The sequence below is a fragment of the Rattus rattus genome, chromosome 1, assembly GCF_011064425.1.
Source record: "Rattus rattus isolate New Zealand chromosome 1, Rrattus_CSIRO_v1, whole genome shotgun sequence".
In the NCBI taxonomy this organism is placed as follows: domain Eukaryota; kingdom Metazoa; phylum Chordata; class Mammalia; order Rodentia; family Muridae; genus Rattus; species Rattus rattus.
In genome coordinates this window covers 211,022,024-211,039,123 of record NC_046154.1, presented here as the reverse complement: position 1 = coordinate 211,039,123, position 17,100 = coordinate 211,022,024, and the positions used below count along the sequence as shown (strand labels likewise).

General features: G+C 43.7%; 1 protein-coding gene across 1 annotated transcript in view; it reads left to right on the top strand.

The window, feature by feature from the left end:
• The first annotated feature begins 847 nt into the window (after positions 1-847).
• The window catches only part of Ncald (neurocalcin delta), a 176,290-nt gene continuing 160,037 nt past the window's right edge, over positions 848-17,100 (top strand). Inside the window, exon 1 of the mRNA XM_032914583.1 lies at positions 848-935. The gene's annotated coding sequence lies outside the window, so the exon portion shown is untranslated. The remainder of the gene's footprint in view (positions 936-17,100) is intronic.

Sequence of the window (17,100 nt, the reverse complement as noted above, 5' to 3'; positions counted from 1 at the left end):
CCAAATGCCTCCCCAGGTCATTTTTGTGTAAGTTAACTCTAGCCTCACCTCTTGGGCTAGCTTCAGATTAGTTTAGGTCATTCACAAACAAGGAGTTACAGATCAGCCTTGAGTGACACTGGGCTAGTTTGTTAGGACCAACGAGGCTGACATTGAAATATGACATGGTCTGAGAACCTGCAGAGCCAACCTGCAGAGAAGCCCGTGGCCGGAGAGCCACAGAAAGTCAAACAGGAAAGCAAACCTCTGCTTCCCCTACCCGCCCTGACTCCTGTTTATTTTATTTGTTTTTCCAGCTGAACGCACCAAAATATTTCCTTGTATTGATTTTTATGTGAGTGAAGTTAAGTTGAACTCTTCATTGCCAATATATGATTCTCAAGAGACAATTCCTATATTTTATTATTTTAAATAATTTCTGTGTTTTGACAATATATTCTCTCTCTCACTACCTCTGTGTGTGTGTGTGTGTGTGTGTGTGTGTGTGTGTGTGTGTGTGTGTGTGTGTGTGTGTGTGTGTGTGTGTGTGTACATCGATATATAAACAAGTTTATTTTTAAGTTGATAGTCCTTGGCTATTTCTGAGTTCATGTTCCCCTTAACACTGGGTTGTCTGTGTAGCATCAGCCCAAAGCACCTAAGACAATGAAACGCCGGGCACTGTTCTTTGAGGAGACTGTGCCTATGACACCCACCCCTGAGTACTTTAAGGCAACTGCTGGAAGGACTGAGCTTTGATTCTTTTCATGGGTGTGTTTCCTGCTTCCTGTTTGCAAAGACAACGCCAGAGACAGGAGCTTTCTTGTTGCTGCTGAGCGTTCTGGTAACAGGGTGACTGACCATGCACGATTTTAATTACAGAGCCGAAGCCCACTGCTGAGAGGACCTGCCCGGGCAGAGCAGCTCTGGGGCCTGAGGTGCTGGGACTGCACACAGTGAGTTCTTTTCCTGGACTTTAGACTGTGCAAATTCTGATTTAAAACACAAAGATGTTTATGCCCTTTAGATGGCTGGGACTTCGTGTTTGTATTTGGTAAACAGCACTGGCTTGTGCCTGTCCTCGAAGCTTTGTCCTAGGGTGTCCATTGCCAAGGTTAACGGGAGGAATTTATACAGTACCAAAAGGCAAAGCTGGGCATTCGTTGGAACTTTCAGAGGAGAAAGGAAAACTGTTCTGTTCTGTGGTACCTGGTTAGAAGGGAACCTCACTTAAGTGTCGAATTCAGGAAAACAAAGCAAGTCCAAAAAACAAAATAGGAAACAAGCAGTGAAGTAGAAGCCTGGGTATTTTTTCCTAGAGGAAGGTGTCCAAACCTCCCTACTCCGAGTACTTGTAATGGGAGATTGAATCTACTGTACTGTGAGTGCTAAGATTTGATTCTGATTCCGAATAATTCTGAGAATTTCTTTCAGTACAGCTAGGGTCTCACTGCAATAATGGGCCTCCTGCTGAGGCAGGGGCATTGTCATTTTCCTAACTTGTTGATGAGAGTCTCAAAAGCCATCCCCTTGATTATATAGCAAACTGGCTTTTCAGGAAGAGGACTCTACTGGTATATGGGTTTCTTGGGAAACTTTCAGAATAAGCTAATGGGCCCAGATGAGAATCAGCCAAGATTGGGATGCAAGTTAATATGACATAGGTGTTGGGGTGTGTGTGTGTGTGTGTGTGTGTGTGTGTGTGTGTGTGTGTGTGTGTTGGAGTCAAAGCATCACTATTGATTTCATGTGCTCTTGGACAAACAGTTTTGTGTGAGGAGAAAATGGCAAAAATTAAAATAAATGAGGCCAAGATGAATATATACATGAAGTTGGTCTTACAAGGATGGATGTCAATTTGAAATTTTTATGTGAAATGACCTTCTTTCTTTCCCCTTTGGTCTTTCTGATTTAAGCATTTTCTTATTCACACATCTGATCTGCCTCTTCTGGGTGAATGGAAATTCTTTGATCCAAGTTTGATAGGCCAGTCCCTTGAAGGAAACCTGTAGGACGGTGCTGAATTGCCAGAAGTCGTGCTCGGATCTAATGGCTTTCTCCCCGCTGGCACTGGCTCTATTGTGTTTCTCCTGGAGGCTGAAACAACTGTGCATTTAAGTCCATTAAACCCAGGCAGCTGGAGGTGTTTTCTCTTCTTGTGACAAGTGAACTGCTTATGGGTGTCATAGCACTAGACGTCTTTCTGACGTCAATCTAAACCATCATAGAAAATGTGTGTTGCCTAAAGACAGCAGACAATGTGTGAGACCCAACACAGGCACCCCACTCTTTAAATGTGGGGGCATAGAGAAGAGTCACTCTATTAACTTCTAAAGTTTTGTTTTTGCTATTTGTGACAGGGTTGCACTATGTAGCCCTGAGTGGCCTTGAACTCAGAGTCCTACCTCAGCTTCCTGAGAACAGGCACTGGCTTATTCTTGTATCTCTCTGAGCATCCTCACCCCCCTTGTGCCTGTAGTCTCAGAAGACTCTTTAGTGTAGATCTCTTCCAGAGTGGAGCTAAAGAATGTTCAGCTTGCTCTCTGGTTGATGTGGGGAGATCCCAGAGATTCCCATGTGTAGCATCTGCCATGCCCAAGGAAGACTAGTAGATGAGATTGACAGACAAGCTCTCAAAGGAATGAAGGAGGCATTTTTGAATGGACAGCTCTTGGCTAGAGAGAGCAGGGGAGCAATCTAAGGGGAAAGTGTCTGTTCTGTGCAGATGTAGACCTCTTAGCTGGGTTTCTCCAAAAGAATGGTAAGTTAGCAAATCCTCCCAAATTTTGTGGGGTTTGGGGAATTTTGTGTAAGAAATTCAGACACAAAGAAGAATTGCCTTGAAAGTAGGAAGACTATGTGTAAAGAAGTTACTGTATATGATGCAGAGAGAGTCGAAAGTGGAGGTCTCTATAGGGTCCTTCATGTCATAGATTAGGGAGCCCCATGGAAGCAGGAAAGGAAAGATTGGGTCAGAGGGGATGGAGGACACCGGGAGAATTTATCAGCCTCCAGACTCAGCTCAGCTGGGCTCACATGGGCTCACTGGAACAGCAAGCATTGGACCAGCATAAACATGCACCAGGCCTTCTGCATATGTTATAGCAGTCAGCTCCGTGATTTTGTGGGACTCCTAACAGTGGGAGCGGTTGTATCTCTGACCTTTTTGGGACCCTTTTCCTCCTATTGGGTTGCCTTGTCCAGCCTTGATGGAAGGGTTTTCACCTTGTCTTGTATCTTTGTTCTGTTTGGCTGTTGTCTCTTGGAAGTCTGCTTTTTTTCTGAAGCAGAAATGGAGAGGGAGTGGATCTGGGGGAAAAGGGATGTGGAGTGGAGCTCGGAGGAGTGGGGGGAGGGAAGTTCTGGCCAGGATGTATCGTATGAGGGAAGAATCTACTTTCAATAAAAAATAAAGATAAAAAGGAATTACTTTAGAGTTAAGTCCCTGGACAGCCCGCAGCTTGTACACTAACGTTCCTACAGTGATGGTCCAGCTTTAGCTCTCTATGCAAGGACTGCTTCTTCTGGAGTTCCAAGAAATTGCTCCTATCCCCCAAGTCTCCCCAGATAACCAGCTTCTCCACTACAGGATGTTATGAAGAATTACACCTTTTTTCTGCAGTGGGTTTCTTTCTTTTCCTCTATTTTCATTAATGACCACTTCCCTCAGGAAGGAAAATCTTAGGGACATATTATATCCTGCACAGTAAGTCACCAATGATTTTAAGGTGTGCCATCAAATAACAGCTTTTAGCCTGAGGACTCACCACATGTTATTTTCATTGTCCCATAAACGCTCCTATGTCACAAAGCACGTATTTTCCAACAGACTGAAATATCCATCATTCTGAACTAGTAATGGAGAGAGATTGTCTCGGAGACAGAGTACACAGGGTGCCAAGTATTTAGAAGACAATTCAAGTTCAAGCCTAGACGGTTACCGACCAGTCACATAATTGAGTCTAGGTCGGCCATTCTCTACCTATCATGCATGAAGTTCCAGAACAACTAATATAGTCAATAAAAACAAAAAATGCCTTTTCTTCAGGACATACAAGAAGCATAGGACAGGGGCAGCTAATTTACTAGCAAGCTTGTAACAAGACGCCCTGGTGTTGTACAGAGAAGGGAGCATTGCTTGAAGCTCATAAAGGCTCATTTCAATAATGGATGCGTGTTGACTCAGCATCCACTAACTTGAGACCTCGAGAAGAATAAATGACGCAGTACCACCCACTTGATAGCAGTGCATGTTCCTAGAAGTGCATTTTATTTACTTATTCAACAAGAACTGGTTGGCCATCACTATGTGTGAGGCACTGTGGCAGATGCTGGGGGCCAGGAAGGGATGATTTCTCCTACCACTCAGTCAGGTGGGGCTATCCTTTGGCCCTTAGATCTCCCACAAGGCCCATGAAATGGAGACAGTTCCCATCCCATTGAACTATTGACAGGTAATAGTGCTTTTATCGGGTAGATTGAACTAGAGGAAGTCAACGCACTGTGGGCATGCTAGCCCTCCATCCTTTCTTGATTTCCAGATGCCGTGAGTCAAGCAGTTTCTTCCAGTATCCACTCCTGCCATGTTGGACTATCTCCCCTTGGGCCTAATTGAGCTCATCTGACATCTCTGAAACAATGAGCCCAAACCAAACCTTTATTTTCGATCTGTTGATTGATCTCAGGTAATTATCACAGTGATGCAAAGCCAGCGTGGATATCTCAGCAGGAGGGAGATAGCCAAATAATCACATGGAAGCATTGCGCAAATGCATTGAGTGTTGCAGTGGGGGTTGTGGGGACAGAGAACTGTGAGCCTATAAACATGGCATCACACCCAGCTTCCCCGGGGGTAAGAGGAAATGTGTTCTGTGAGGGTTCTGAAGGTGTTGGATAAGATTTGATAGGAGGATAGAAGGAACACAAAGCTCTGTAGAACCTTGCCCATGGCTGGTCAGTGCTCCTGTAAAGCGAGAGACAATGACGTCAAGACTTGATTGATATGAAGAGGATGGATGAGCACACAAGCATGAATAAACTGTGATGAGGGACTCTACTATTTCCTCTCCTTGTTGTGGGAAAGAAAGGAGCTCACAGTGGCCAACAGTTCTGTCCTCTGTAAGAATTCCTTCCTTTATTCATTCACTTACCCTGTCAAAAGAACATGAGGCCAAAAGACCATGTTAGCATAGGCATTAAATTCTGGTGGAATGGAATGACAATAAACCAACAAGTGGCAAGTTTTTATTTATGAATATGTCATCGAAGAGGTATGTAGATAAAGATTAAATACACACAGTACTGCGTTGAAGTATGTGACTCCTCTGTTGAGTAAACCGTCCATGTCCGAGCTGTCAGAAAAACACATGGATGCTCTTAGCAGTCAAGTCAGTCAGACGCTGCAGAGAACTTCTGGAGAGACAAGTAAAAGAGGGAAGGTGAGATTTGAACTTGTTTACTCTTGATCCAGAGGACAGAATGCAGCTACTATTCTCCTTATGCTCTGACATTTCTCTCTGGAGGGGAGGGGGCAGGACAAGGGGACAGTGTGAGTCTACAGGGAAATAATCCACATATGAGACCTGAGGAAGAATAGAGAGGCAGGGCATTTCGGACTCTTCTGTTTCCTTTTATATGGATAGAGTAGAACTTATTAGACATGTATGTGGTTCCTAGACTTTCCCCATTCATCCCCTCCAGACAAGGCTTGGGTCTCACAGGCAGTGGGGAAAATCATACTCTCCCCTTATTCTCTAAAGCTGTTATTTGATAGGGTATCTTAAAACTCTCTATGGCTCATCACTGGGAGAGCCACACATCCCTGGAGCCCTGTCTGAGTGAGCCCCAATTCTGCTGACACACAGGAACTTAAATAAGGCACATTTAATAAGATCAAGTCTCATTTCATAGGTTTGCAGTGGGTCTGTCTTCTCTGGAGATCTGCTTAAAGAGTTCCTCTTGACAGTTGACTTGGTTGACACAGGTCAGTAATCTCATCTATCCAGGAGGCTGAGGCAAGAGTATTGCAAGTCCAAGGCTTGTTTGGTCTACAGGAAAGAATCCCTCTTGGCAATGCTTGGATATAGACATAGATGGAGTCAAGCCAGGGCACCTACGGGGGGGTCACTGGGATACGAAAGTCAGGCTTGATCTAAAGGGTTCATTCTATCAAAGGGAGGCATAATAGCAAAGTGATCAGGAACATCAACCTTTCAGACTTTCAGAGGGTAGGAATCAACATGGCTAGGTCAGTAGTGGTCACTGTCTTAGCCTGGGCTGCTACAAGAAAACACCATGAACACAGCAGGCTGTGAACAACAGAAGTTTACATTTTACAGTTCTGGAGGCTGGGAAATCTACAGTGAAGGCATTGGCATATTCTGCATCTAGGGAGAGCCTATCTCATGGTTCAGAGACTGCACCTTTGCCAATGTTGTCATGGAATAGATGGGGGACGGTGTGAATGAGTGTGTGTGGATAAGAGAGTGATGGTGTATAGTACATATGCTATGTGGTGTGGTGTGGTATGTGTATGTATGCATGTGTGTGTGTGTGTGTGTGTGTGTGTGTGTGTGTGTGTGATGTGCACATTTTTTCTCTCACTGACCTGGAACTAACCAAGTAGGCCAGACTGATGGGCTAAACAATAAATCCCAGGGATCTTTCTGTCTCTACCTCTTTAGCATTAGGATTGCATGTGTGTGCTAACATGTGCTCTAATGAACACACATTTAAACTCAGATCTTCATGCTTCATGTCAAATTTACCACCTGAGCCATTTCCACAGTCCAAGTGTATGCATGTGTTTGTGACCTCTTTTTATGAACACTACATCTCACTGATGAAGACTCTGCCTTTAAAATCTAATCATTTTCTTCAAATCTCACCACCATGGGGCTAAGATTTCAGCATATGTATTTGACCATTTTGAATCAGTTTGATAATTCTGTTGCAGGAGCTGTCCTGGGCATATAGGCATTGAGCAGCATTTCAGGGGCAGTAGACTATGACCTTGGTGGTGACACCTCTCTCTCAAATGTCCCCTGGGAGGGACAACATCGCCCTCAGCAGAGAATCACTGCATTGTTGTCATAATCAGTGACTCACTGATGAATTTTAGCTTTGCGTCACAGGTACATGGTGAATGTGTCTTCAACAGTGCAATATATTTACAGTCCTGTTCTTACAGCATAATCAAAAGAATATAACGAAACTAGAATTAGAAGACCAAATCATCAAGGATTTACTCACCCAGCTTGTGAAAGGCTAACACAGAAACACACCTTCCAGGGGGTCATGAGTACGCTCGAGAGCCTTAGTCTACTTGCCGCCGTCTTAGGGATTAACGTCAGAATTTAGAACTTATGTGTGGTTCTATCTTTTACAAGATGCACTTTTGAGAATTTCAGTGCCAAAGAAGTCTCTGACTCCAATGCTCCCATGAGTATCCAGCCTTTGGGTCACGTGTACAAACACATTTAATTAGATCAATTCTGGGTTTATAGGAAGCTACAAACAACAAGGGGCTCAGGGAAACCACTCTTGTGTCCTCTGGTGCCAACACTTGGCGTTTTCATGTAAGCTATTGTAATAGTGTGTTGATTTAATCTTCCCTTAATATCTCATGGTTTAATCAAAGCTTCTGAAAATGAAAACACTGTGTTTTGTTACTATAAAGCTAAGAACCGGCATTTCAAAGTCACTTTAATCGTATATGACTAGCTCTCCCAAAGAGGTATGTTGCCATGCCATTGAGCCCACGAAAGGCTTCAGAATGTGTATGTTATGGCACCATAAAGAAAATGATTTCTTAAAATTTCTTTTTTCCCATGTGGCTCATATGAAGCTGGAACTATTTGTAAAATAGAGCTGTCTTCTGTATTGCTGTCATGTTCAGGGTTGTTTAAGGATCTATCTTCTAGAAGACTTTATTTTTTAAAAATTTTAAAAGATTTATTTATTTTTATGTATATGAGTGCTCTGTCTGCAGGTACACCTGCATGCCAGAAGAGGGCATAGAACTCACTGTAGATGGTTTTGAGCCACCATGTAGTTGCTGAGAATTGAACTCAGGACCTCTGGAAAAGCAGCAGCTGTTTTTAACCACTGAGTCATCTCTCTAGACCCTCCTAGAAGGTTTTGAGTACCCTGAGCTAATGTTTCTCAAATGCTCTATGGGAAGGTTGTGTCTTTCTGACCAGGACCAACACTTAGATCCTCATGAAAGCCAACAAGCAGTGTCAATAGAAGCCAAAACACTTTGGATCCTATTGGTGGCAGGAAGCCACTTGAGCACACCTCTGATATCACAACTTCCATGGGGAGTATTGATGTGCTTGTCTTCCTCTGGTCTAATGGAGCTGGTCCACAGGCCGTGTTTGAAGTAGCACCGGCCTGGACGGATACCCGGGTGTTCCTTTGTGTCATCATGACCCAGTTCCTGGCCTTGCCTGATGCTTGAGAAGCACCTTGGCCATACACTGAACTGAGTATTGTGTAGGTAGCAGCACCTACTCCAAGAGTTGTGTTTCAAGTCTTGGTCAAGTTTTAGTACCAATGGAATTAACATGACGTTATTACAACAGGGGAAAAATGACACTGTACCACTTACTGATTTTTAAAAATCTTAGTCTACAGTATAAAATCTAATACAAAGCATACACCTCATAGCAAATACCACCCGATCAATAATTTAACTCTCTCTAACTGTATAGTGGCAAAATTTCACTTAGTTTAAGCTGGGGTGGAACCTGGTGGCTGAGTACTTGCCTAGCAGGTGTAAGGATCTGGTTCACTCCCCAGCACTGGAAAAATAATCCATATAATTCAAGTTCACTTAATTCAAATAGGTGGAGCTTGAGAGAAATTTGAAATGGCTTTTTAAATAGCCATGTTATTTGAGATGAACTTCCTAGTGCAAACCCAAAATTTGTTTTTAAACTTGGGATACACTGAAGCTCTTGAATCTAAGTTTATTTCCTAACTGGACTCATACAGGGTTAGATTACCATCTCCTACTGCCATTTCTACTGGAAGAAAATACATTGGGTAAAAGTAACAGAATGAAATCTTTGACAATATGATTTAAGCAGGAATTCCGAAGTTGTCAATTTCTGACTTGATCAGGTCAGCAGCTCTATATGGAACAAAATGGTGGGTGATCAACTGGTCCAAGGTGCTCCCAGCGTCAACACCTTTCTCCCTTACATCCGTAGCATGTTCTTGTTTCCATGGGGAGGCATTTGAAGACCTTCAAGAATTAGCAGAGAACTCTCTCTAAGACATTTACCACTGAGCTCTTGAGCACGCCTCAGCCAGGGCACATGAGTAAGTGCTTGGGGATAATGCCATTGCCTGCCAGGGTAGATTGTTTGCAGATGAGGCAAAATATCTCATCTGCATCCAGATGTAGAGTCTCCCATCTTGTTACTCATAGTTAAGGACTGAAAGTGCAAGGCCAGATGCATCCCAATGCAGCAGCACCAGTGATCAGTATGCAGCGGTGTTAGTGTCAGCTGGGATATCTTTATTCCTTCCCATTGGATATTCGTTCTTGGCTTTATATGGGATTAAGCAAAGTGCACTGTCTATAAATTAGGCATCACTCATCACAGACAGAGATCAGCCCTGAAACTGGGATTAACCTTATCCAGGACCAAGGGCTATGCGGAAGGAGAGACAAAACAAAAAACAGTAGCAGCAACAAGTCAAAGCACTTCCGGAATGCCTACATCCTGTTTACGGTTCTAATTTTCACTGCTGTTGTGTCATGGTGGTGATGTCCAGTTGTGAGATGTGGGATCTCGATGTCACATTGTCCAGGCTCTTGCTTATGGCTCTAAGCTTGCCTGGGAGACTTTGATCTGAGTGGACTTCACTTGAGGCCTCCTCGGAATCAAGAAGCAGTATTCTGTTGATGAACCCCAACATCCCAGCATTCCAGCATCCCTCTACTGTTGCCCCACTCTCCTCAGATAAAGTTTTGATATTAGCTATTTTTCTATTTCTGTGACAAAACATCATGGCCAAGGTAACTAATTAAAAAATAAATATTTACTAGACTCCCGTTTCAAAGGGTTTGAGCCCATGATAGCTGTGGTGGTTTGAATGAGTATCTCCCCTCTCCCCCAAGGCTCATGTATTTGAATGCTTGGTCTATGGGTGGTGGAACTGTTTGGGGGAAGATTAGAAAGCATAGCCTTGTTTGAGGAGGTTTGTCAGTGGGGTTGGTCTTTGAGATTCAAAAATCCATGCCATTCTCCATTGAGATATGAGTTCTCTGCTGCTACTGCTCCAGTACCGTGCCTGCCTGCCTGTCACTATCCTCCCTGTCATGGTGATTGAATTCTAACCTTATAGAACCATGAACCTCAAATTAAATGCTTTCTTTTATAAGTTACCTTGATTATGATTTTTATCATAGTACTTGAAAAGTAGGAAATGCAATGGGAGAGTGAAGTGAAGGCAACAGGAGCAGCTGAGAGCACAATGGGAGTGACATGAGTCTTTCCTAAGCCCTGCCCCCAGTGACACACCTTCCCCAACAAGGCCACACCTCCCAATCCTTTCTAAAGAGTTCTAGCAGCTGGGGACCAAGTATTTAAACATATGAGCCTAAGGAGTCATCCTCATTTAAAGCACCACATTTCTGATCTGCTCTGGGAAGATCAAGCAATCCCAGAAACTAGGGTAGGATGATCTAAGATCTCATATGACCAAATGCTTGAACAACTCTGAGAAGAAAGAATGGACAAGTATTTTTTTCTAAAAACAATAGGGGAAGACTCAATTTGCCAGCAGATCACAGGTAGCCATTCAGCTGGGAGGGAAGAAATGAGCACTATGACTGATTTGTTCAGTGATGTTCTAAGACCACTTGAGAGATCGGACTCTGTGTGCATGGGGATTAAGTCTTTGTCCTTTTCGAGGAAGGACCTGGATGCCTATGTCTTCCTCACACATTTTCGGTCTTCCCACTTCCATGACCCTGGCTTTGCTTTTCCTGCATTGTGTCCTAGAGTCACTAATTAATTATGGACCCAGTTTCCTCTGTGCACTTGCTAATTGGATGTTTTGAAAGATTGCACCATGCTGGCTCAAATAATTAGTACAGAATTAAAAGACTAAGGGATGCTGGGCAAGATAGACCACAATGGTTATAAAAATACAGCAAAAATCACCCAAAGTGGCTGTCATTCCAGTAAGTAGTCAAGAGGGAATTCTGGGGCAGAGGGGCTGGAAAATAAACTCACAGTGAACTGATGGGGGAGACGGGATCAGCAGGAGGAGAATATTTTGTTTATTAATTATTTGAGAACTTCATACATGCATACAATGTATTTTTATTATATTATCCTCCACTTGTCTCCTTACCTTCTCCGTGATCCTCCCTCCACATACTTCCCCTACCCCAACCTTTCATCCTTTTAAAAAAAAAACATAACTCACCAAATCCAGTTTGGACTGCCCATATACTTATGAGTGTGAGGTCATCCACTGGAGCATGACTGACCTACAGGGGCCATGCCCTTAAAGAGAACGAACTCTTTGCACTCCCCCACTGGAAGCCATCATCTTATCAATAGTTCCTAGCTAACTTTGGAGGTCTCACGAGCTCCATCTTCATTCACAACAGAATGTCGACTGGCCTCGTCTTCTACTGGAAACCACGCCTGCTATGCATTCGTGCATGGAGCCCAGTCCCATCCAGAAGACAGTTTTACCATGGTCTTCCCTGACTCTGGCTCTTACAGTCCTCCCACCTCTTCTTCCAGATGATCCCTACGCCTTCTGAATGGACCGATATAGACATCTCATCCATGACTGGGCACACCACTGACACTGTCCTCACTCTGTGCAGTTGTTGCTTCTGAATTAATTGCTGTTTGTTGCATAAAGATGATGCCTGAGAGTCCCAGGAATCTACTGTCATACAGATATGAATTTAGAGGAAACTTTAACCTATGTCCATTTAGCAAAATAGCATAGTAAGTTCCTCCTGAGGCCTGTAGGTAGACTGGTCTTTAGTAGAACTTTATTGAGAAGGCACAACCTGTCTGAAGGACATATTGTCTGTGCATCAGGCAATGGCTGATGCCTCCTGCTGAGGTAGAAGCTTCCCCAAACAGGGTAAAGAAATGAATGAATTTAGAGTCCAAACATGCTGACATCTGTACCGAATTCTTCCACTTTCTAACTGGAGTTCAGAGCAAATGATTTACCTTCTCTGAACCACAATTCTTCATCTGTGGCTAAAAACCACATAGTCCCTTCGTCATAAAGTTATGGTAGGAATAAGTGAGATCACATTAGGGAGAATGTCCAGACCACTTCCTGTACAGAGAAAGCCCTAGTTAGCCATTATTAATATGAAGTTATGTTATTTATGTCATGACGCAATAATAATAATAAAACATTAACACAGGAATGTGCTTAGCCCCGCACAAATCTAGATTTAAGGTCTCTCGAGAAGAGCTGGTTTTCTTTTTCTTCCTTTCTACACTTTTACTGACCGCTTTGTTTTCTGTCCCTAGTGCCCTTTCTCTTCCACTTAGGGACACAAGAATTTTTAAATTCGGTAAGTACAATTGTTCAGCTGAGACCTTCACTTGGACTAAAACAGATGCGTGAGAAATATTGAATGATGGTCACCAGGCTACAGCTGCCCAAATAAGTCCTGGAAACCATTCCCACATGTATTCTATCATCCTGAGCTGCTACTGATTCAGCACTTGGACACCGATGCTTTACAACTCCAGTGATCAAATACCTCGCCGTTGTTAAGATGTCAGCCTTCCCAATGGGAAAGATTTGTGTCTCCTTTTACTCAGTGCTGATGCTCCAGTGTCTAGAGAGCAACCATGCAAGTCCTTAAGCTGGTTCACAGTCCAATCTCACCCACCTAGAGTTGCTTCTCTGATTTGATTTCTTAAATCAAGCTAGATGTCCCCAGAAGGCTAGGCCTTGCTGGAAACCAGAAAGACTCATTCAGCAGCAGTGATGTGATAGTGGGTCTAGAATGACTAAAGGTTGTCTTTAAGCTTTAGCTCTACTGCTCTTCACTGGGACAATACTGGGACTAATCAGGGTGAACGGTTAGCCTCCAAACAGTAAAGAACGGACCAGTGCTTCCAGTGGGGGACTTCATGGAAAGGCTGTCCTTGACTAATTGCTTAATCATTCAGAAGTGATGATTTACAGACTTTGTCCTCAGTATGAAATTGTGAATTCTAACCCATTGAATCATAGGGAAGCAGTTGCTTTCCCACCCTCTGCTCCATACTTAAGGCTTCTGAAGAGAAGGAAAGAGAGCCATGGCTGAGCCATCTTTCCCGACTAACTCATTCCCTTAAACAGTTTCCCAAGCCTTAATCACCTGAGTCTTAGCGTCATGATTTTTCACTGTATCACATTCTATTTCTGCTATTTGTGTTTGGTTGTTTGTCTTTCCCATTAATTAATTTACTTGTTCAATTTACATTCCAATCACAGGGGCTCCCATTCTTGACCCCCTCCTCAAATAGTCTCTTCCTCTAACCCACCTCCCCTTCTCTGAGAGGGTGGAGGCTCCCTCTGGATACCCACCCCACCCCCACCAACGTGGCACATCAAGTCTCTGCAGGGGTAGGCACATCCTCTCCCACTGATGCCAGGCAAAAGACACCAACCCACCCATAAGATTTTCAACCAAAAATTTGTTCTGTCTATGAGAAATGCAGGGACAAAGATGAAGCAGAGACTAAGGGACCAGCCAACCAACAACAGGCCCAACTTTAGACCCATCCCACAGGCAAGCACCAACTTCTGACACTATTAATGATGCTCGGTTATTCTTGCAGACAGGACCCTCCCATAACTGTCCTCTCAGAGGATCAGCCCAGCAGCTGACTGAAACAGATTCAGAAACTCACAACTAAACATAGGATGGAGCTTGAGGAGTCTTATGGCAGAGTTAGGGGGAGGATTGAGGGCCCCGGAGGGGATAGGAACTTCCCAGGAAGACCAACGGAGTCAACCAACCTGGACCCTTCTGGGTTCTCAGAGACTGAACCACCAACCAAAACAGCATGCACAGACTGGACCTAGTGTATCCCCCGACAACTGGAGCAGAGATTATCCTAAAAGCTGTTATCTATGCTGTTTTTAAACTTAATATCTAGGGCTGGAGAGATGACTCAACAGCTAAGAGCACTGGCTGCTCTTCCAGAGGACCTGGGTTCAATTTCCAGCACCCACATGGCAGCTCACAACTGTTTGACGCCAATGCACATTAAATAAAATTCTTAAGAAATAAACTTAATATCTTTTTTAAAAAAGACTCACTTCCCCTTTACGCATTGACTTGACATGTGTCCCACAGAGCACTTCCTATGAACTTGCCAGTTAAATGTGCCAATTCTATTTTTCCTCAAGTACATTAAAACAAGAACACTGCTATGCGTCACCATGCAATCCACCACTTGGATTGGCTTCTGGTAACACTCAGGGGATGCAGGGAAGCAGGGGGATCAGGGGAAGCAGGGGGAGCAGGGGATGCAGGGGGAGCAGGGGATGCAGGCAAAGCAGGGGAAGCAGGGGATGGGATTCCCAGAAATCTTCCTGCATCCTCAGTGCTTGATAACCTGACAAACAGCCTTGGCTTGAAAGACAAATTCGGTGCCACCAGCTAGCAATGAACTAGATTCTTTTTCTAGTGTCCTTTGATGAGAAATGGACCGATCTAGGCATTATCATAATACAGATCTGATGGACTCAGGCCCACACATTCTCAAGAGTTAGCTATATTTAAAGAGTAAATACTTAAAAAACAACCCTCAGAATTTTCTGAATTACAGAGGAGTTAAACTATCTAGGAACATCTTCCTTGGTACACAGCTGAAGTAAACGCTGGCAGAGGGGCATAGCCCTGCTAAAACTTGCATCAGGTCTCCTCTGCAGTGCACTAGGCTTTTGCAGGGGCTGGTAGAACTTCCATGGTGGGGAGAGAAGCATTGTAAGGATCCAAGTTAACTGCCCAGAGAGCAGTCTTGGAGAACCTCTACCACTTTGCATTTTCCCAGACTTTTCTACTTACTGTCGCTATGGTTTCCCGACCTTTCAAAGGCACAGGGACTGATGAGGAAACTGACTGTGGGCCTCGGAGAACAGACTCTGCCAAAATACAAGAACTTTGTTAACTGCCAAGAACGCCGTTGGTCACCCTTTCCGGGAGGAATGCAGGGAAACCTCAAGAATTAAATTCCACTTGAAGCACATGAAGCACAGTCTCATAGTCTGTTCTCCTGAACATCAACTAGTGTATTTATAATGCGCTCTTGGTTTCATTCCAGTCTTGCAGGGATGCCCCTTTGACATTAGACTGGCTGGTGTGTTCCTAGATACATTATGGACACTTCCTTCTCTCCTTGTCCGTTTTGATCAGATCATTCTTACTTTAGGTCTTCTTTCCTCATGCATCTCCCTTCTTCATTTAACATTTTAATGACCTACTCATTTGTCTTGGGTGTATGAAGCTTTGACCGCAGTTCCATACATGTGAGTACTGCATTCATGCACAGTGCTTGTGGACATCAGAAGAGGGTGTTCTAGCTCTTGGAGATGGAGTTACAGATTGTTGTGAGCCACCATGGGGGTGTTGGGAACTGAACCCGGATCCTCTGTAAGAGCAGCACATGCTCTAACCACTGAGTCATCTCTCCACTCAACCCACCTTACTTTGTTTTGGTCTAAAGCAGACCCTCGAACAAATTTCATTTCTCCAAAACTTTCTTTTCATAATAAATGGAGTTCTTTTGGTTTTTCAAGATCATGTCAAAGCTTTCTCCAAAGCAAACAATCATATAGATTCTGTGGGTCTCGGAGGCAGCAGTGGTAGACTGGGCCACTCCCAGAAGTTAATTCTGACCATGGTGTACATCACCGAATGACCTTGAACTCCAGGCACGCCTCGTTACTTTTGCACAGTCCTGGGATAATTCAATAAAGGAACAGAAAAACCCAAAGCAAAGCCAAACTAAACCAAAAAGCTCTTGGATTCCTGTGTGGTCTTCCGTGTGTGATTTCAACTCTTATTTATTTCATATGAACTTGATGTGAGCAAATCAACTCCAGTGACTATATACACACCCACGCCAGAACTGAAAAGAATCCCCTAGGAGAAAACAGGAACCTTGGGAAGCCATTTTCTTATTGGGCTTTTGATCTGATTACCCTTGGAAACAGATGGCTATTTGGTTGGGGACAAAGCCACTTCTCCGCAGATCTAAGCCACTAAGGCAGTCACTGCTGTGGGGTAGCACTTATAAGCTTATGGCATGAGAAGGGCCACAGAAGGCTGAGAAACAAAGACGACCGTCCCTGCTTCTGCAAATTAGCATGGCACCCATGCCGACGGCCTGATGTGTTTTCTGTTTTTAATTTCCTCAATTTTCAAACTGTAGGAGAACATAATATGCTTCTGTTTCCTAGAAACAGAAAACACAAGTAAATATTAGAGAAATTTGATATAGAGAAAGGGGGTTTGAAGCTTCTCAAAAGGATGCACCAAATGAAGCCACAGTAATGCTGATCGTCCCTGCATCTGGTTTAACCAGATTGGAAGGCCTCAGTCTTCCTGGACAATGCCCGCGTAGTCCCATGGGTCACACATAAGTAGAGGGATAAATAACACCGTGCCAGCTGTGCTGCGTAGCATGGCGTAGGTGTAGGATATGGACTGGTGGTGAATTGGTGAGGTAGAACATGGCACACCTTTCATCTCAGCACGTGGAGGATGTGGGGGGCAGAGGCAGGAGGATCTCTGAGATCAAGGACCACCTGGTCTACAATTCCAGAACAGCCAGGGCTACTGTCTTGAAAAGCAAATAAACAAACTAATAATAAAAATAAAAATAATAGTAGTAGCAGTATTAATAATTTTAAAAAGCTAGAATATATGAGCAAATTTAAACCCTTCAGTACGTAGCACATTTATTTATTTATTTATTTATTTATTTATTTATTTATTTATTTATTTATTTAATTTTGAGGCTGCACTATGGCATAGTCTGTCAGTAATGGTGCCTGAGGCAAGCATTTCAACGTGTCACCCTGGGACCTGTTGCCTTCTCTTCCCTTCCCACT